The 8,368-nt window shown below is 41.5% G+C and overlaps 1 non-coding gene across 1 annotated transcript; it reads left to right on the top strand.

The window, feature by feature from the left end:
* The first annotated feature begins 726 nt into the window (after window positions 1-726).
* LOC120269657 lies at window positions 727-833 on the top strand. Its single transcript, XR_005539301.1, has one exon. It is a non-coding gene; the product is annotated as a small nucleolar RNA R71 (small nucleolar RNA).
* The last annotated feature ends 7,535 nt before the right edge of the window (window positions 834-8,368 follow it).

Raw genomic sequence — 8,368 nt, 5'->3', positions numbered from 1 at the left:
TGTTGCTAGGTAGACTCCCTTGATGTCTCTCAGATAGAGACTTCGCAATTTGCCTCACTTGATTTTCTAGATTGTGCAATGAAGCGGTGTGTTTGCGAAGTGTAGCTTCAAATGATTGAAACCATGTATCCGATGATTGCATAAATCTAGTCAAAGTTTTCTTTAGATCGGTCATCTAGGCCTCCAATCCTGAAACTCGATTCTCCATGTTCGGGTCTTGTTGTTGTCGGAAACCCTGTGGTGCCATGGCCTTGTCCTGCCCTTGGTTACTCAATGAGAAATTAGGTTGGTTTCTACATCCCTTGGTTGTAAGTGTTGGTATAAGGATTGCCTTGTACTCTTTCCGAAATGCCCACAGAATCTACTTGTTCATTTGGGGCTGAAGTGGCAATTGAAATAGGATAATCAGATGACATATGTGAACCCCCATAACCACCACAACTTGTGATAGCGGTTACCCTCAGTGAAGTCAATGTATCAAATTTCTTGCTCAATGCCTCTACTTGGGCTGCCAAAGATGTAACCGCATCAATTTCATGAAGTCCAGCCACTTTCTTCTTTTCTCTTGCATTCCATTGGTATCTATTCATGGCCATTTCTTCTACCAATTGTCTGAGCTTCTTTAGGGGTCTTGTTCCCCATTGTACCTCCTGCAGTGTCATCTAGAAGTTGTCTTGTACTAGATTGAACCCATTGTAAAAAGATTGAATGATTATCCATTCGGGGAACCTGTGTTGTGGACACTTCCACAAGAGGTCCTTGAATCGCTCCGAAGTCTCAAACAAGGATTCAAGTTCCATCTGAACAAATGAAGATATCTCATTGTGAAGCTTTGCCGATAACACACCCTTGCGTGTGACCCACAAGTGCATGGGTTTGTCGAAGTAATAAATCCTAGGTGAGTGGGGTATCGTATCCAGAGGGAATAACTAATAGAAACACCAAGATTGCTACTAACTAAGTGGAAATAAATCAATGATGGTGAGATAAAGATCGATAAAAATAAAGCAAAGAAAATAAGAAAGATAGGCACAATAAAATGAGAGGAAAGGCAATCGATAAAAATGGGGTACTCGAATATTATTCCTCCTAGGATTATTGCTTCAAGTGCAAAACCAACTGTTATGCTTCCTAATTAATGCTTAATGAGTCGTGGACATCCTTAAATACATGGTCCCAAACCTAAGGTCAACCGTGACTAACTCTATCCTATGCCCCGACGGAGAAATCAACCAGCTCTACACCTCACACTATGTAAAGTTACAAGAAGCCCTAGGGATTCCAAGTGATAAATCCTATTCCTATATGTAGATCTAACCCTTTGGTCCAGGCGAAAGACCTCTAGCCACAATTAATAAGTGTTAAAGTCACTTCAATGCCACACTCTATTGCTCGCACAACTAAGCCCAAGCGGAATTCATTCCTTAACCCTTCACTCTATTGTGACCACAAAGAACACTTGGAACGTGGAAGTAGGATAAAGCACACTCGAGGAGGCGGGGGGGGAAGGGGACGCTCCGCTACCTCTCGATTCACCCTCTTGACCATCTCCAATCTTGCTTTGTCTAACCCTCATGGTGTGTTACTCACTCACAAGGATTACCGATGTTGACTCTCAACCCTAGTGTCAATCTAAGGGAGAAATCATTTCAACAAGCATTCAAGATTGGAACTCAATTAAAGACATCAATTAAGGAAAGTATAATAAAAGGTTAATGAAACAAATACATCCTGGGGTTCACAAATCCAAAGCACCCACTAGGGGGTTTAGCTCTTCATGGAGGAAAATAGAATCAATAATGAAATTCGAAAGTAAAAACATGCAATCCGTAGTAAAACCCTCTCGATATTCGTGTTGATGGTCTTGTGGAGTAGCCTCGTCTTCTCCAATGGTCCCCTTGTCAAGCCTAGGACACACCTCGCCGGATCAGTGCCGACGAAAGCTCCCCCAATAACTATCTTCCAAGAGAAATGCGGTGTCAAAGGTGAAGAACCACTCCAAAAGACTTGCTAAAGCCTCTTTATACCCCTAGCAGCCGGCCTCCCAAAAGTTAGAGAAAAGATAGAATAAAGGATGAAATTAGGGTTGTTGGCGGCTTTATATAGGCTAGAATCGGGAATGCACACGGGCGTGTGGAATTTCCACACGCCCTTATGGATTTCTGGAAATCTGATTTTTTTTTTGCGACTATAAACAGTAACTACTACAGTAAATTGCTACATTGATTTACTACAGTACCTGCTACATTACTCCACCAAAATACTCCTAAATCCACACTTTTCATCGATTCAACATAAACGGCCACACGTATGCCGTAGATCATGTCGCTTCTTTAAGTAAAAGCACATTTGACGAGAATCTTGCTAACTTTGGACAAGTCGGAACACATGACTATAACTGACTTTGTGCCACTCTAATTTACATAATCCATTGATCACAATGGAGGTTGGCACACACTTATATGTCTTCAAGCACAACTTACGTCTTCTTGTGTGTTCACTTCAAGATTCCATCAACATAATGCATTCACAATCTACTTTGGCTCCTTTCTTTTCTATTTGGCTCCACAACCCTATATGTGCAAAAGAACACAAGTATTAATGAGAAAACTTTGTATTCCTGGTACACAAGCACTTATCAAACTTCCCCTACACTTAAGCTTTTGCTTGTCCTAAATCATGCAAAGGAAGCATAAAAGTAGGAAATATTAAAAGTGCTTGGCATTAGGTTCACCAAAGCATGCAAAGGAAGCATTCTACAAGTAAGGGAAATTTCAACACTAAATACAAAAAATCATTACGCTAGTTAAAACACTTGAATAAAAAAGAACAACAAACCCGAAATCATGTAAGTGTGTGAACTCACTCATATAAACCGAACGTATACTCCTCAAAGTTCTAAGTATAAGGGACTTATTTATATACAAAACAAAGTAAAGAGATGGTAGTAGCTTCACACATCCTCTAAGGTAGCCCTTTCCAAAGCGGCCGCTAAGGTGGCTTTCAAACTTTCGAGCTGGTAGCTCTTTCTAACGGGGTAGTAGCTTTCACTCATCCCATGAGATACCTCTTTCTCTCAATAGGGCATAACTAGTATCCGACTTATGAGAGTAGGTTCATACTTCATGGGTGGTAGCTCTTTCCACTCCCCAATGTACAGCTAAATAAGTACATTTTTTTTTCCAGCAAAATAACACAATAAACAAAACTAATTAGTCCCTTAAACATCGAACTTGAGTTTCCAACAGAATTTCATGCATGAGTGGTGCAACAAGTGTCAATCGGGAAAAAATTCCTAAAATTTCAAGTAAAAACTAGAGCATGAAAACATTCAATGTTAAAAATTCTCCTAAACGTCAAGAATACAATCATTGCAACTAAGGTGAACCGCCATTGGCCACGTGAGCATGTATAATCAAAGCATAAGTAAAAACATGTGTGATGATGTGAACTCCCACCCCCACCCCCCCACACTTAAGATGTACATTGCCCTCAATGTACACATGCAAGCACAATAACAAGTATAGTAATTCAAAATATATGTGGGAGTAGGCAATTGAAACAATACTCCACTGAACTCTTAGTGGTGCGTTTGATGGAGCAAAAATCCTTGGGAGTGAAGTTCCAACGGGTTGTGAAGCACATATAGTCAAGTGTAAAACACATTGACTGTTCCTATAACTAGTTCTTAATTTCCATACTAACAAGACCATCTGCACACATACACAAAGGGGATTCAGTGAAGGTCAACAAAAATAAAATAAACTCGAGTATATAAAAGATAGAGCAATGAAATACAACTCGAGACAAAAATAAAAGATAAACTCAGAAGGAGGATCGTTTCTGAGTATACAAGTCCAAAATGAAATATAGGGGAAAAAATGAAATACGAAAGTATAAAGAAAATAAAAAAAGAATGCGTCAAGCATCAGTATCATGCTGAGGCTCCTTTGCTACTACTGGTGGTGGCGATGTTGAAACTGGTGGATCGATTGGTGCTGGTGAAGCTTGAAGAGTCCTGGGTCTCATGATAAAGGGTTAGGCGGCGTCTCACTCTAATAGCTGTTGTAAGGTGTAGAGACACGCCATCACCTCTGCGTGATGCACAGCCTGCATCGCACGAACCTAAATAATCTAGATCCGTAACACCCCTACCGTACTCTCGAGCCTCTCAAATTGATCATAGGCTCGAGATGGTGAAAACATGCGCAATGGAGGTAGCTCCTGTGATGTAGGGGGTATCTCGGTCTCCGTATACTCTGGCTGAGGCTCGGGAAACGGCTGAGACCCCTCAGCTGTATCACCTACACCCTCGGCTATCTCTGGGGCAGGCATAATCAAAGGATATCCTCCAGGTCCATGTCTGTGCACTAACCCCATCAGTCTCATCTTGTCTAGCCCGAGAGGAGAGTGAATGATCGCCTTCTCAGCCCCGCAGATGGCGTCCAACAAACCCATACCCATGACGAGTCTAGTGATGGAAGGACCAGAGAATAGTACTCCTACTCTCGCATACTGGCCCTGGTGCCTCAAGTAGTCTGCCACTATGTGCCCCATATGAATCGGCTCGCTCTACACCATGGAATACAAATAGAGTAACTCCTCGCAGTTCAAAACACCTATGCTGTCACCTTGGACACTATCTGATCTGTTGAGGATTGCGTGTATCTATCTATAACTCGGCAGGGACTGGCATGTGGCCCTTAGACACGCCCTGTCTCATACTACCCTTATCCACATAAAATACTATATACTTGCTGTGGGGTGAGTGTGCCTGGATAGTTTGTAGGCAAATGGCCGTACTCTTCTGTATCTGTGTAAGCCTCGTTATACAAGCCTAGATAGATTGAAAACTGTGAGACACTCATGCTAACATACTATTTGAGACTTCTAAACTATATAACGTCGACACTGTCGAATCTGGAGTACGATCTGTCGAATTCAAAAGATGAGGGCACCTCCATGGTAAGCTTACAAATAGCTGGCTCTCGGATTGATAGTAATCTATGACAGTTGGCGACTAAGAGAAGCTCCTCTACCTTATATGCCATCTCACCGGCCATCTGAATCTTTCTAACCGCGCTCACATCCAGGAATAGAGTTTGACCGAACCTGAGCTTCGACAATCGCTCGAACTGAGCCTGATGCTTGGAAATGGCAAACTCTATGTGCTTTGTCTCAAGGGAGTGTTCTCTAGGACATTTTTCAGCCGTAATCTTGGTCCTGGGTGCAATATCTTCAAGAATTACACAAAGGATCGATTAAAAGCATTCAAAAAGTAACTCTGTAGAATTAGGAGCGTGAAACCACATGGCCACATACCCAAAATAAAAAAAAACATCTTAACTTCATTTCTAAATTCATTCTATACATGCAATGATCATCTAGGCAACATTTTGTGGGCACATAAACGGGCACAAACTCATATGTCTTCGAGCACATGGCCGTATACCGAAAATCCAAAAATCCAAAATACTCCTGAATCCACACTTTTCATCGAGTCAACATAGATGGGCACATGTCTATGCCGTAGATCCGTAGCTTCTTCAAGTAAAAGCACATTTGATGTGAATCTTGCTAACTTTGCACAAGTTTGAACACATGAGTGTGACTGCCTTTGTAGCCCTCCAATTTTGATAATCCATTGATCACAATGGAGGTTGGCACAAATTCATATGTCTTCGAGGACAGCTTGCGTCTTCTAGTAAGAACACAAAAACACAATGGAGGTTGGCTCCTTTCTTCTCTATTTGGCTCCACAACCCTATATGCACAAAAGAACACAAAAACACAAGTATTAGCGATAAAACCTGATAAAAGTAATGCTCATCGTAAGAAAAGAATACTTCATATTCTTAGTACACAAGCACTTATTAGCCGACTTTCTCGGAGGGAAGTACCTTGGAAGAAATGTTTCGACCATTTTGTTCCATGTTATGATGGAAGCTCGTGGCAATGAATGGAGCCACTGTTTGGCTCTTCTTTTTAGAGAGAATGGGAAAGCCCTCAATCTTATAGCATCATCCGTAATACCATTACTCTTCAACATGTCACAAACCTCCAAGAAGTTTTCAATGTGATTGTTTGGATCCTCATCAGCCAAACCATTGAACTACACTGATTGCTATATCATTTGGATGAATACTAGCTTTAGTGAAAAATTTGGAGCTGTAATCGGGGGCCGCACGATACACGGCTGCATAACTATAACTCTGGGTCTGGCATAGTCAGAAAGTGTTCTGTATTGTTCATTCTCGTCTACCATATTTTTTGACCCTTCACCTTGTATTTCAGCTCTAATCGACGGTTCTTGTGCAGGTTCTTTACCCCTTCTTTTGAGTGTACATTCAAGTTCAGGATCATCTCCAACTAATATCGAAGGATTCCCTCGAGTCATAACCTGGAGCTACACCAAAAGATAGAAAACAAATCAGAATAATGAAAGAATAAGAAAAGCTGAAATAGAATGAATGGTAAATAGCTAAAATAGCAAAGTGCAAAGTGTTTCCAAAATGCCTATTCCCCGGCAACGGTGCCAAAAACTTGACAATGCCCCTTGTGTCTGACCCGCAAGTACACGGGTTTGTCGAAGTAATAAATCGCCGGTGAATGGGGTGTCGTATCCATAAGGAATAAGGAATAGAAGCACCAAGATTGCTACTTAACTAAGTGGAGATGAAACATTAATGGCGTGGGTAAAGATCGATGCAAACGAACTAAAGAAAATAAGAGAGGCACAATAAAATGAGAGGAAAGGCAATTGATAAAAGTGGGGTACTTGGATATTGTTCCTCCTAGGACTATTGCTTCAAGTGCAAAACCAACTATAATGTTTCCTAACTAATGCTTAATAGGTTGTGGACATCCTTAAATACACGGTCCCAAACCAATGGTCAATCGTGACTAACTCTACACTACGCCTCGACGGAGAAATCAACCAGTCTCAATACCTCACACTGTGTAAAGTTGCAAGAATCTCTATGGATTCCAAGTGATAAATCCTATTCCTATATGAAGATCTAACCCTTTAGTCCATGCGAAAGAACCCTAGTCAAAATTAAGCCCCAAGTATTAAAGTCACTTCAACGCTTCACTCTGTTGCTCGCGCAACTAAGCCCCAAGGGAGTTTACTCCTTAACCCTTCACTCTATTATGACCGCAAAGAAATCTTGCAACGTGGAGGTAGAATAAATCACACAGGAGGGGAAAGGGGACGCTCCGCTACCTCTCGACTCACCCTCTCGACCCTCTCCAATTTTGCTTTGTCTAACCCTCATGGTGTGTAACTCACTCACAAAGATTACCAAGATGGACTCTCAACCGTAGTGTCACTCTAAGGAAAAATAATTCAACAAGAATTTAAGATTGGAACTCAATTAAAGACATCAATTAAGGAAAATATAATAAAAGGTTAATGAAACAAATACATCCTAGGGTTCACAAATCCAAGTATCCACTAGGGGGTTTAGCTTTCCATGGAGCGAGATACAATCAATAATAAAATCAAAAGTAAAAACATGTAATCCATAGGAAAACCCCCTCAGTATTCGTGTCGATGGTCTTGTGGAGTAGCCTCGTCCTCTATAAAGGTCCCTTGTCAAGCCTAGGGCACACCTCGCCGAATCGATGCCAACAAAAGCTCCCCCAATAACTATCTTTCAAGAGAAACGCAGTGTCAAAGCCGTAGAATTACTCCAAAAGCCTTGTCAAAGCCTCTCGAAACCCAAGCCGCAAGCCTCTCAAAAGATGGAGAAATTGTGGAAAGAGAGATGTAAGATGGATCCCCAAATCGGTACAAGTCGAGGCTTTATAAAGGCTGGAATCGGGCATCCACACGGCGGGTGGAATTTCCATACGCCCGTGTGGATTTCTCGAAACCTGCTTTCCTGTGGGTTGTGAACAGCAACTGTTATAGTAATTACTACATTACCTGCTATAGTACAATGCTAAAATACTCCCGAATCCTTACTTTTCATCGAGGCAACATAAACGGGCACACATCTATGCTGTAGATCATGATGTTTCTTCAATAAAAGGTCTCATTGGTAAAGATCTTGCTATCATTGCACAAGTCGGGTGATAAGTGCTTGTGCGATATGAATGCGAAGCATTATTTCCTTATGTTGAGCATTACTTTCCTCAGGTTTTTACACTAACATGTGTGTTTTTATGTTACTTTCGTGCATGTAGGGTTGTGAAACCAATTATGAAGGAAAGAAGCCAATGTGGATCACAATGCACCGATTTTGGACGAAATCTTGCTAAAGTTCAAACGCAAAGATATAAGTCGGGTGCGAGATGCTAGAGTATGTGCCAACCTCCCGTATTTGAGTTTACACAACCATTTGGAGGGGCACAAGGGCGATCA

This window comes from Dioscorea cayenensis, chromosome 9 (genome assembly GCF_009730915.1).
Source record: "Dioscorea cayenensis subsp. rotundata cultivar TDr96_F1 chromosome 9, TDr96_F1_v2_PseudoChromosome.rev07_lg8_w22 25.fasta, whole genome shotgun sequence".
NCBI classification, from domain to species: domain Eukaryota; kingdom Viridiplantae; phylum Streptophyta; class Magnoliopsida; order Dioscoreales; family Dioscoreaceae; genus Dioscorea; species Dioscorea cayenensis.
This window is presented reverse-complemented; position numbering and strand designations above follow the sequence as displayed.